Source organism: Haemaphysalis longicornis, unplaced genomic scaffold (assembly GCF_048455015.1).
Source record: "Haemaphysalis longicornis isolate Haplotype H1 unplaced genomic scaffold, Haemaphysalis longicornis Haplotype H1 scaffold_9, whole genome shotgun sequence".
Classification (NCBI taxonomy): domain Eukaryota; kingdom Metazoa; phylum Arthropoda; class Arachnida; order Ixodida; family Ixodidae; genus Haemaphysalis; species Haemaphysalis longicornis.
Window position 1 is genome coordinate 120,513,447 of NW_027526460.1, and position 11,755 is coordinate 120,525,201.

The window sequence follows — 11,755 nt, forward strand, 5'->3', positions numbered from 1 at the left end:
AAAAAAATCACAGGAAAATATATTTTTACATCACGTAGTTTCGTGTTTTGTTGCGTTGTTACGTCAGCGCTGCAGTGTTTCAGAACAAACTATTTTAAAAACCCTACCAAATCAAGTTTGCACGCATATGCATATCCTTCGAATCGTGAAATTTGGATAGATTCTGTTATAATAACTACTTTTTTGCACCCCAACGCGGTCTGGAACACCAGCAACGATGTAGAACTTTACAGCCACTCTTGGAATTGGCTTGCGCACCTGTCTTTTTTACACCAGCAGGAAAACGTTTGATTGACGGGTCAACTAATTTGTAGTGCTCGTCTGTTTTCTATATGATTTTGTAAAGTACGAAACACGTGTATTTTTGAAGGGGAAAAATCGAGTAAAAGTAAAGTCTCTAGCGAAGGTGCGTCCCAACAAGGTTTGTTCGTTTCGTTCACTTCAATCAGAAAAACGCGTCAGCCAAGCGCAAAAAAAAAAATCTTCAATCGCGTACCGGCCATGTGCACGCATAGAAATGTGGTGGCCGCCGGGAATAAACACGCTGTACTAGTCACCGTTCTGTGGAGGAATTTGTGAAAGAGGATCATGGCGAAGGTTCTGTATTTTGCTATGTTCTTTTATTCTGTTAGTGTACTTGTAGCAGGTAAACTCGGACATCCTCCTGGCCCTCAAAAACTGCAGCATAACGTGACCGACAGTTTCAAGGTAACAATTTTCCAGGGTACCCAAATAGCGCCTTTTGGTCTTAGCATTGACTCTAAAGAAATATTTTCTAACAAAAAGAGAAATATATTATGGTTGTCTTTTTTGTGTTTTACATTGTAAGCTGGCCACAATACGGCTAATAAGAGGCATACAAAGCAGAATTCTTTCTCCTCATAAAGGTTTAAAGAACCGGAAACCGTGGCTGCTTGCTTCAAAGAAACACCTTAATTAAGCAGGAAACATTTCATTTGTTTTTTTGGGGGAGCACAGTTTTCGAGGACGCTAGGAACACCTCTCGCCTGGTGTAATACTGCAGGCCTCCCCACTGAAAGTTTTTTTTTATTTGTTGAATCTCAACTGGTAAATTGATTATAGTTCCAAAAAATATGCTGTTACAAAACTTGATCGCTGTCTAGGTGTAATGTTTCTTCCCAACATTTTAGGTTTAACACGAAATAAAAAGTCAAACATGAAACAGAGCAAGGAATGTAGTGAGGGGCGCGGGCTGGAGGGCTTTGGGGTTTCCGGCCGGCCACTCCCAAAATTTTGTCGGGGTGTCAAGCACGGCGACCAAAGCAACCACCTGCGATGGAATTCATCATGGTTGCCCTTGGTTGCCCGTTAGGTTGTCCGTTTGGTTGCCCGTTTGCCTTCTTTGGTTGCCCGTTTCCCTCTGACATGCCTTCCTCTATAGTGCAAGACCTTCATCGAATGAAGGTGCTGTGCGAGCGCACGCTACGCGACCCGACTGAGAGTCCCTGCTCAGCAAAAAGTGTGGGGGATTAGTGGGCGAAACCGCAGGTCTGCCTCTTTAAATACCTCCATGCAACCAGAGCCACCTCCGGAAACCTTGAGCCAAGACTTTGGACTGCGTATCCGCACCCCGCCTTGCCTGTAGGTCTGCGTGAATCTTGTTGCCTGCGGGCCAGTTTTAGGTGTTTTCATGTGTCCTTTTTATAGTTCTTGCCGTAATTTTGTTGAAAGGTTGAGGTCCTCTTTTCCGCGGGGGGTTATGTCGCGAAGTGGCCGCAGTTTTCATTTCTCATGCACACCTGCCGGACTTCCAGGCGCCCGTTCTACGTGTCGCGAATTTACCTGCAAATTCGCTCCTGCGGTGCCGTTTGCACGCTAAACGATCTATTAGCATAGCTACAAAATAGGCCGTTTGGCCGCACTAGCGGCGCCACAGCAGGAAATTTGCAGGTAGATTCACTTTTTTTGTAAGTGTACAATTTGTTGTGACACTTTGTTGTCCTGATCAAAATAATTTCTCCCGGTTTTTTAGCACAACTGTGCATTTTGACGTAGTTTTGTGTGACTGGCTTAGGATGAGGTATCCGCACTATGCGAAGGTTGACAAGCTGCTCGTACGCAATATATGACGTGAAAGACGGCGGCGTTGAGATTTTTCCCTAGGCGTTGCGCCTGTGCAAAAATGAAAAAAAAAGAGATTTCTATCGAGAAATGGACATTAAAATTAAACACCAACCCACAATTTGTGTGTTTCATGGTATTCACGCTTCTAATATCGACTGCAGGCAATTCTTTGTTAGGTTTACTTAAATGTAGTTATTTGCTTGTGTAGTTTTTGCTTCCATGTTTGTTAAGCATATATGTTTTTGCTATTTTTCTGGATTTATATATTCATTTAGGGGTACTTTTTTCTTTTGCACACAAAAACAGAAAATTGCAAGCAGTAATAGCTGTTCTGCAGGAATTCTCGAAACGTACGGATATATTTCCTATTAATAAACATTTTCTTCCTTGTTATTAACAGTATGAAAGATTCGGCAATGCGCCCGAGACGTGTAACGTACATTGATGTCACCTTATATATATGTGATTATTACAGATATTTTCAATCTTTTAACTAGTCACATGGAGGAGGTCGAGGGGCGATATTACCTCCGTTCGAGGAATATTTGTGGCTACGCCCATGCACGCAACAGTAGCTCCAGATGCCGTCTGTTCTCACCCTCATGTCCTTGAGGGCGTTAGAGACCGAGGACGAAGCTTTGAAAGAAGACATTACAAATATTCTCTTGTAAAAGAACACTACAAAACCAAATATTAAAAAGCGAATGTATTTTTAAAATTTCTTCTCTACGTAACGCTAAAGTGCGCCCTTAGAGACATCCATTCGGCCTAAAAGTCTGCAGAAAATATAAGAATTATCTCCAGTGGGAGTTCTTTGCAGCCAAATAGGGATGGGTGTACCAAAACGATGGATTATTTTATTCTCGTTAAGTTTTCGTTTGTTTCTTTCCACAATGATGCAAATTTATACCGCTAAAAATTACTTCGCTAATTTTGGTTTTTTTACTGAAAATGCAAGGCGTTCTGCCGAGTTGGTCTATTTGTGCTATTTTGTATTCGTATTTCCAACGTTCTTTTGCCGACTTTTTTTCACAGCGAAGCTTTAGTGTCCTCACTGGTTCGGTTGCATGCCAAAACGCCCTGCAGGACAGCGAGATTTCCCTGACAATGATGGTGAATGATCGTGGGTGAAGTTAAACAAAAAACAGTTCCCGCGGCCGGAATTGAATCTGGCTCCGTCGCGTAATAAATCCGGCGTCTGTCCGATTGCTCCATATCGACAAGGTCGAGGCGAACGCAAACGTACGGAGTGCACAGCCTACAGTGGCTGTGGGTATTCTAGGAAAGTAATGCGTACCTCCACAGGGGCACATACTCGCAGTGTGGGAGTGCCCAACCAAAAAATCAATAGAAAGCTTTGTGTTCAACCATCGTAATCCTTAGACGGAGGGGTGCATAATTTTATTTGTTTTGTTACATAGTTCATCTGAAGATGTTAGTTTCTTTGTTCTTTTTTGTTTTTTTTTCTTTTTTCAATTTTTTTCCGAGCAATCATCCCGATTTACTCTATTATACCGATTAAGGGTGTTACTTTCGCCAAGCTGCATTTTTCTGAAAGTGCAGGGCGTTACTCTTGCAGGGCATTACTGCAAGGCTATGGGTGTACTGTCTGTTTATGAAGCATGTCAATAACCTGTAACGAATACTCGCATTACCATACTCCTTTACATAAGTTCTGGCACTGCGATCTCGACTTTGGTTAGCCAAGCGGCTGGTTATGTGTTTTTCGTGCAAAAAACAAGAAAAGGACTAGCTCCAGCGGGGATGACAGGCACTAATTGGCTGCAACCGGATTTTCGCGCACGAAGTATTGAACGCCGATGCGACCACTGTGACTTTCGTGCTGAAGTTTCCACTTGTGAAAGATTTGGTCGTTTAAAATTTGCATCCTACGACGTTATGCGAGCCAAGGTGTTTGACCAGAGTTGCGATTTTTGTTCTTGGTTGTAAATACCCTCCGATACAAATAATGTATAGGCTGGCACCATTTATGCGGGATTTGCATATGCATCTAACATTTTGAAACATATTTAGACAGATATCAATTTTTGAAGCAAAACTCCATGCGTTTGGAGCGGTTTCAACAATTCCTTAAAATAACATTTACTGTCAGGAGCAGTTATATATATTCAATGCCTCTTATTAGCATCCTTTTTAACGGGTGCATGAGAGAATGATCAGAGCGTTGTCATCCTGAGCAGAAAAGAGTGGTATGTGTCAAGGTGAAATAAGAAAGGGCAATCTGACAATACCTCACAGAAATAAAAGGGAGACCGATTGCGTATTTTTTTAATTTGAGACTAAACTTTCGACTGTTAGAGTAACTGCCACGTTCTTGGAAACCACAAGAAAGTTGTTTCCTACACTTACGATAGACTGTAGGCACAGAACCTAAATCTACAGGAGCACATTCATGGCACTGCCAGTAACAGTGTTGAAAATGTAGGTGTTTTTTTTTTCAGAAATAACCTTAAGTAAGATTGTGAGCATTGTTCACTGTTTTGGAAGTGGTGAGGAGCGGGTGAATTGAGGACAGAATATTAGCGCTTTGTCTTCATCTGTAGATAGTCATGAGGACTACCTATTATGCCCGCTCTTCCTCATCGTCACTCCTGTACATAATCATCATTATGGTGTGTGGGCCAGTCTAGCGTCTGGTCGCCTTCTGCAATAAACGTTGTACCGCACCTCAGTCTCTCAATATATTCATTTCTTGTGGCGCTTTCCATCTTCCATAGGTATGGGAAGCCTTCAAGGAGCTAGCCGCCATTACTGACATAAACAACGACACCATTTTTGACTGTGTTCATTCATATCAAACCGCAATCGACCCAGAGGCACGAACTGCGACCTACGTCCAGGATTTTGGTTCTGATGGGTATGTATTATTTACGAGTTTCTGTAAAGTCAACAAACCAACACGCTTCATGTGAGATCGCATAAAATTGCTCCTTGGAATTTTTTGCTAACTTCGCCAGGGTTTGCTTCAGAGCAAGTTGTATTTAAGGGCCTTAAGCAGGAACAAATCATTTAAGATTAACAAAAGCGTGCCAGCCCCGGCATTCATAACTAATAATTGGGCGAAATACCCTGTCGCCACAATTTAGTGAAAAAAGTGCAAATATCGTTTCCCCTACTGCAATTTCAAAACGCGAATAAGATTGTGCAACTGAGAACCCCGTTGTACAATATAAAAACATGCAAGGAAGGCAGAATTCTTCCGATCTTTGGCCTAGCATCTATTGAGTTTTAATCAATTCTCTGAGCTGGTGGGTTTTATTTGTTACGCCGGATGTCAGTTTTTGAGATATCATGCCATGAGAACTGGCATTGAGGGTAGGCAAGAATAAAACGTCTCCTTCCGGGGTGTTTCTTTGCACGAAGCTTTAGTGGTGAAAATGGCCACAGCGGCGTTGGAGGCCAGTTAGGATAGGATAGGAATTAGAATAGCCACCTTCTTTCTTCCCTCTCTTTAAAATAAAATATCTTCAATCAATCAATCTCTATCACGAGGCCTACTAGCAGTGGGAACATGAGTGAAAAAGCCCTCGTCCGGCCCCGTCGTCACGCGATGACCGTCCCGCCCACGAGATGTTCCACAGGGGGTCGCCACCGCCAGTTTAGAATTGATGCAACCAAGGGAAGCAAAAGCTGCAACACTTTTCATCGTCATCAACTCGATCATTAAAAAACGACATAATTGAGAGGCGGACTAACGCGTAGGAGACAGATAAAAGGCATTATAAATCTTCAGGGCGGACCGCAAGACAAAGCCTCAGCAGTGCCAATATTGCCAAGCCTTCCACAGCGTGAGGCGAAGCAGCGCGACTTGGCCGTTAAGCTGGACGTTCACGCTCTCTTATTCAGCCCATAAAAGCTCCAGATGGAGTGACCAAATAGCCTTGGATTTGCCCACTCCAGCGGCCTTACACCTATGCCCTGACCAATTCTTTCACCACTAGACCGTGTTGTTATACGCAACACAAAAAAAATAGTTTTGAACCACAAGACTAAGCCCATAATCAATTTACTTTCAGTGTTTTTGTTCTTTTCGGTGTGAAACGCATCTATAGTGTCTTATTCTCTGGTTTCCTTGAATACATACGGACAAACTTCTGCGTACTACCAGAAAATTCTGCATATTTTATCGCACACGTAGTTGTCACACTAAGTGCGGACGAATAGGGTCATGAGTTATATAGCCTGTTAGTTGATATGCCTAACACGTCTCTTGCTGGCACATACCGAACGATACCCCTATTGGAGAGATGCCTTCACGCTCATAATTCACCGCTGAACAGTTTTGCAGGATAACATGAATCCTAGCGTGTGTGTTGTCCTGCTCTCCCCTTGTGTACGCGTCTTCAAGGCTGGCTCCGCTGTGCCTGAAAAGATAGCACGAGCCACAGGAATTCTGTAATCAACCTATCTACGCTACTTTGTCGTAACAAAACGCTGCAATGTCACCGGCACAAACAAGAGTGTGGATTTCAAAGAACGTATAGCCCCCCCCCCCCCCTGTGGCACTGTTGCTAAGGCGTTGTCTTGCTGAACCCCAACGCGCGCGTTTGATCGCGGTGGTGGTGGCTCATTTTAAGTTCAAGACGTAATGTGAAATGTGAATAGGCTGAGAATTCGGTGCAAGTTAAAGATTCCCTAGCAGTCAAAACTAACCCGGAGCCCTCCACTACAGCACCCCTCATGGCCCAGATGCAGTCTCGGTGAGTTAAGCCACCAAAATTTGAATTTTTACAACTGAGGAGAGCAAACGGTGTCGACACCGTGCAACGTGGCTACATATTTACGAACTTTGGAAATTTGGGATGAAGGCAGAAGAAGGCCACTTTTCAAATTGTATATTCCGCAGCTCCAATCAAAAATACCACCTTCATTTTCCAACTTCATTCAAAAGCTTATTGTGGCCGCAACCATTTAAACATTTGAAAATCACAACGCCCGTTTGTCCCGAATCTGAGGGCCTCTAAAGTGAATCATATTTGACATAAAATTTAATGTTTTAAATGCAGAGCATTTCTTAGCCTAGCCTCTTCCTGCGTCGGACGGCGTAAACAGCTCCGCGTCCGCAGCAGGTGCGCCTCTCGTCCTTCCCTCCTCTCTCTCAACAGCAGCTGGCGCGCGCATGCGTCGTAGTCAGCCCGTTCGCTCCGTCGCGGTCTCGGCGTAACAGGTGCGTGATAGCAGCGCGGTGGGGCTTTGAAGGGCGCGCGCTGCTTGCGCATGCGCGCTCTCCCCCCCGTACTGCTCTCCCTCTACTGCGCGCGCTGCAACTATAAAGCGGCAAGCGGTCGCTCGTGCTTCAGTCACCAAGGTAAATATAAATGGTAGCGAAGGTTCGGGCAAAAAGCGGTTCAGAAACTATTGCCAGCGACATCAGCATGGGGGCTTATGGGAGTGGCGATTGAAGCGCGACTAGGTGAGGAGGGAACAAACACTAGTAACAAAAAACCAAGTTTTGTTCAACAATAAAACAACAATTATATTTTACGAACTATATTTATTTCTGAATCACATTTATTTAGGCACAGTGTATAAATAATTTATGAAAATGCCGTTCATTAAAAAACCTTTTTTGTAGCGCCCTCTGAAGAATGGCACATGTCATTGCTTTGTGATGCAGTCCTTGTAGTGATCGGAAAGGCGCTCCTAAAGTTCGTCTGCTAGGAAACTCCCCTCGCGTGTTTTGGTGGTGCGCATTTGCATTCGTTTTTTCTTGTTAATTTGGTGTGCACTTAATTTTTGCTGTGCGTGGAGTTGCGAGGTGCGTTGTATCGTCGGTGAACACGTGTAGTACCGTGCCCGGCAGGCACGGTGAACTACGGGACGATGCTGCCAACGGTTGGAGCGGAGCGCTTTCGTCGGTACCTACACAAACGATGTGCTGTACAAGTTGCAACAGCAACTCCCGTACCCCTGGCGTTTTACTGCACCATTTTCCTCTCATTTCCACAGGTAACGCGAAACTATTGTACTGTTAATATGTGCACGGGGGTTGTGTAAGGGGACGTGGTGGTGCTTCGAAAAAAAATGGGTCTAAAGCTTTGTTATGTCACAGTTATCTCTTGATTTCACCTCAGGCTGGCTCAGAGCAAGTTGTGTCAATTACTCTAGGACTTCTCGGCGTAGTACCACTCGAATTTAAACGAGTCGCTTCAATTGTCTATCTCAGTGTCTTCTCTATTGCATTACAACGCTTGTAGTGTTCGTTGCTTCCCGCACTTGTATGCGCAAGCATTATTTCCATCGCAGTACTGTGTTGTGCTGGTCCGTGCTGCGCTGCTGCCAGATCTTTCCTGCTATGTGCTTTTACATACTGCCGTCGCTTAATTTCGTTTGCATTGATCCATTTTTGCTCTTTTTACTTATCTGTTGCGACACTTGCCTAATAATGCAACCAGGAAATTGCAGGCGTGAATGCTGAGTGAACTTCTGTAGAAACCCTTGTCTACTTGATAAGACGCCGGGACAGCTGCAGTGTGCTCACTGCACTTTCGTGAATCGACATTCCTGCGGCCCGGTTTTCTACGTCAAGATGCAGTGCCTAGTTCTTTTCTCTTGTTTCGAAGTAGTTCTGCTGTTGACGCTTTCATTGCTCATAATGCTATGTGTTACGGGTAAAGTCAATTTTTCGGCGCTTAAGGAAAATCAGAATGCATGTAGTGCCCACGAACATTTTGTACTTATTGTATACGTGCTAATTTCGTGCAGTGTGGTAAATTTGTTTTATGTTCATCCTGGAATAAAATTCAAATGTCTTGATTATAGCATGACTTTGCGTTATTTCTTCTCTTAGAAGAGAAGTACACAAACTGAGCAAGCATTATGTAACCTTGATCTATACTTAAGGCACGCACGCCTACCTGCGTATGTGCGACGCAATTAAACTTAGCAGTAGCAGTGGCGTTGGTAGAAATTGGTATCGGGGTAAGGAGTGAGCACGTTTTTTATATAAAAGGGGGGCCGGGGAGAAGGGTCAAGTGTCATTTTGGGCTCTGTATCCAAAGGCAGAAAAAAAATTCCGGTAGGGGGGGGGGGGTACGTTTGCCACCCGCTGCAATCAAAATAAACAACTGATTGCTTTTATACAGCAGTGGAAGGCATGAATACAGAATAAAGGTTCAGAGAAGATGCAAGATGCTTTTATAAACACCGAGGCGAATCATACGACAGTATGCTAAAGTGCGTTTCTCTAGTCACGAGTATAAGCTGGCGTTGACTTGAAGCACACACGCCAAGGGCCCGCCAACCTGCGTCAGATGGCAATGACATGAGCCCTCAGCGACCAGAGTCCTCTTAAGGCTATTTTGAGGACAAATTTTCCCGCTAATGCCACCAAAATGACGTCACTTTCTGACCGGATCTTGCGTCACATCCTGTTTATTTTTTGTTCCGCCGGAAGTGTTCCCGCCTCACACAGATGGCGCTAAGCCCCATGAGCAGCTTAAGAGCCGCCATTTTCTGAACGTATGGGCTTCTATGGAAGCTTCGCTACCAGTTATATTTACCTTGCAGTCACTGCGTTGCTCCTTTCCTTGGTTGACGCTCGCTCCCATGTTTACTCGTGTCTGCTACTCCAGCATCACGGAAGAAGCGATGGAAGACACTGCCTTCAACCAGTACTGAGGCCCCAATGCTCTGCATTTACTCGTGTTCCCCTCGCGGGAAGGCGCGGGAATTTTTTTCTTCCCCTCTAAGGCACACGCATTCGCCTTTCCCACGCGCTGCTATAGCAGATAGTGCTCCGCTAAGTATTTTTCTCCCAACAAAAAACGTAAACCTACAATTAACACTCCTTACGTGTTATAATTACAAAGAATTACGTTTTTTTATTTAATCTGTGCAAGTCTGTGCCATCCTCCGTGTCTAAAAGCCAGTCTGCCGTAATCGAGCCCTCATGTGTATGAAACGTCATCATTATAGACGGTTAAATGTCATTCGTGAAATTTTTGCTTCGCAATAGTTGAGGTTGTGCAGGATGGTGTTAACTTTTTTTACTCTTTGCCCTTGCTGTGCAAGTGACATGCTAACAGCACGACTTTTGGTCTCCAGTGTTTGGATGGTGTCGTGTCACATGCATTGTCATGATCATTTTTCTTTTGCGTGTTTTTCGTTTTCTGGTTGGTCTTGAACTTTCTTCTTCGGTGATGGGACATGGGTGTTAACCTACAGTAAAGATTGTTTTCATGTTTTTTTTCTTCTTTACCGTTGTAAGCCAGACATAATCGCTCTGAATGTAAACATTCTTTTGGTACTTCTGTAACTGGGCTAGTCAAATTACTTCAGTTGGCCTAAATACCCGCCTCTGACGCACGCTTTTATCCCGACAACCACAACGCATCCACAGGGTCCAGCTCTCGTTTGCTACACCCAAAGACTAGGAGTGCTGCCGGTGATTTGTGTCGAACTTTCATCCAGCACGACGCGGGTTCAAATCCCACAGTCGCTTCTCTTCTTTGCACTTGTCCGCTTTGCGCTGTCGGCACTTTGTTGTAGCATCTTTTCTGTCACACCGACGCTGGATCGCATGCTTTTGCTTATTGGGGCCTTTCTTTCTTTCCAATATTACACGTCCTTGTAGGTATAACGTAGATAAAACCTTCGTACTGGGTTTATAGTGTGCATAGAGGCGACAGGCCTGCAAAGCTTGGAGGGCTTTATCAAAATACCACCGAATCGTGTCAAACCGTTCAGCTTTTGGTAAATTTACGTGTACTTTGGTACACGAGGTACCAAGGTGCCTTGGGAACGATATTAGTGTTTACTTCTCGCCGCTTTACAACTTACCTTGGGACCTGCATGCAATCTGAATCACAAAACTAGGCGTTTAGGCTGTATTCTGGTCGCGAAATATTGCGTATTATAAATTCAAATTTATACTTATCGGCCCCTGTGTGGCTTATAAATCCAAGGAATTTTAGAATGATCGAATAGTTGAAGCATTTGAAGGGTAACGTACACAACTACACCCACATTTGTTCACGGTAGCGGGCACGATTTCTTTTGCATGTTCTAAGAGGAACTATAGGAATCACATTTAATACACTAAGTGCCTACACAACGAATCCGAACCACTTGGAGCAGAGGCACCGACCAAATCTAAATAAGGCAGTGGCAAAGTGCCTCTGCTCTTGTGAATGTAACTTTTTTGTGTTTCGGCACAAAATTTTTTGTGTTTCGGCAGGCTTGTAGAATTTCACGCTAAGGCGGGAAACACGCCACCGGAATATACGGTGACAGTTGGAGAAGGTAAGAAGAACACTAAGAGCATTCATTACTTTAATTAGACTGGTACGTTCTGAAATCAGTGTAAAAACCGATTCCTCTAAGTTAGGAGATATCATTTTTAATCTCGTACGATTGGTGAGAGCAGGCACTGGACAACATGAAGTGCCATAGTTTTACAGCCCTTTACGCGCAGCCGTGCCTGCTAACGACACTCTACTGTAACTGCTCCAATACCAACCTCGAGGGAACAGGCGAAAAACGCTTACCTGGTACATTCTAAAAAATATGCAGGCGCGTTTTTTTTTTTCAAAAAGTCATTTCAGAAGGGCGCAACGATAGGGAATTAGCTGTCGTCAGCTAAATATTGCTAACAGAAGGACATTGACGATTTGAGATCTGTATAATTCCTGTTGTTGTCTAGGACGCG

General features: G+C 44.1%; 1 long non-coding RNA gene across 1 annotated transcript; it reads left to right on the forward strand.

The window, feature by feature from the left end:
• Positions 1 to 546: 546 nt before the first annotated feature.
• LOC144151412 (uncharacterized) lies at positions 547 to 11,349 on the forward strand. The gene is made up of 3 exons (XR_013318868.1): positions 547 to 708; positions 4,824 to 4,963; positions 11,285 to 11,349. It is a non-coding gene; the product is annotated as an uncharacterized LOC144151412 (long non-coding RNA).
• The last annotated feature ends 406 nt before the right edge of the window (positions 11,350 to 11,755 follow it).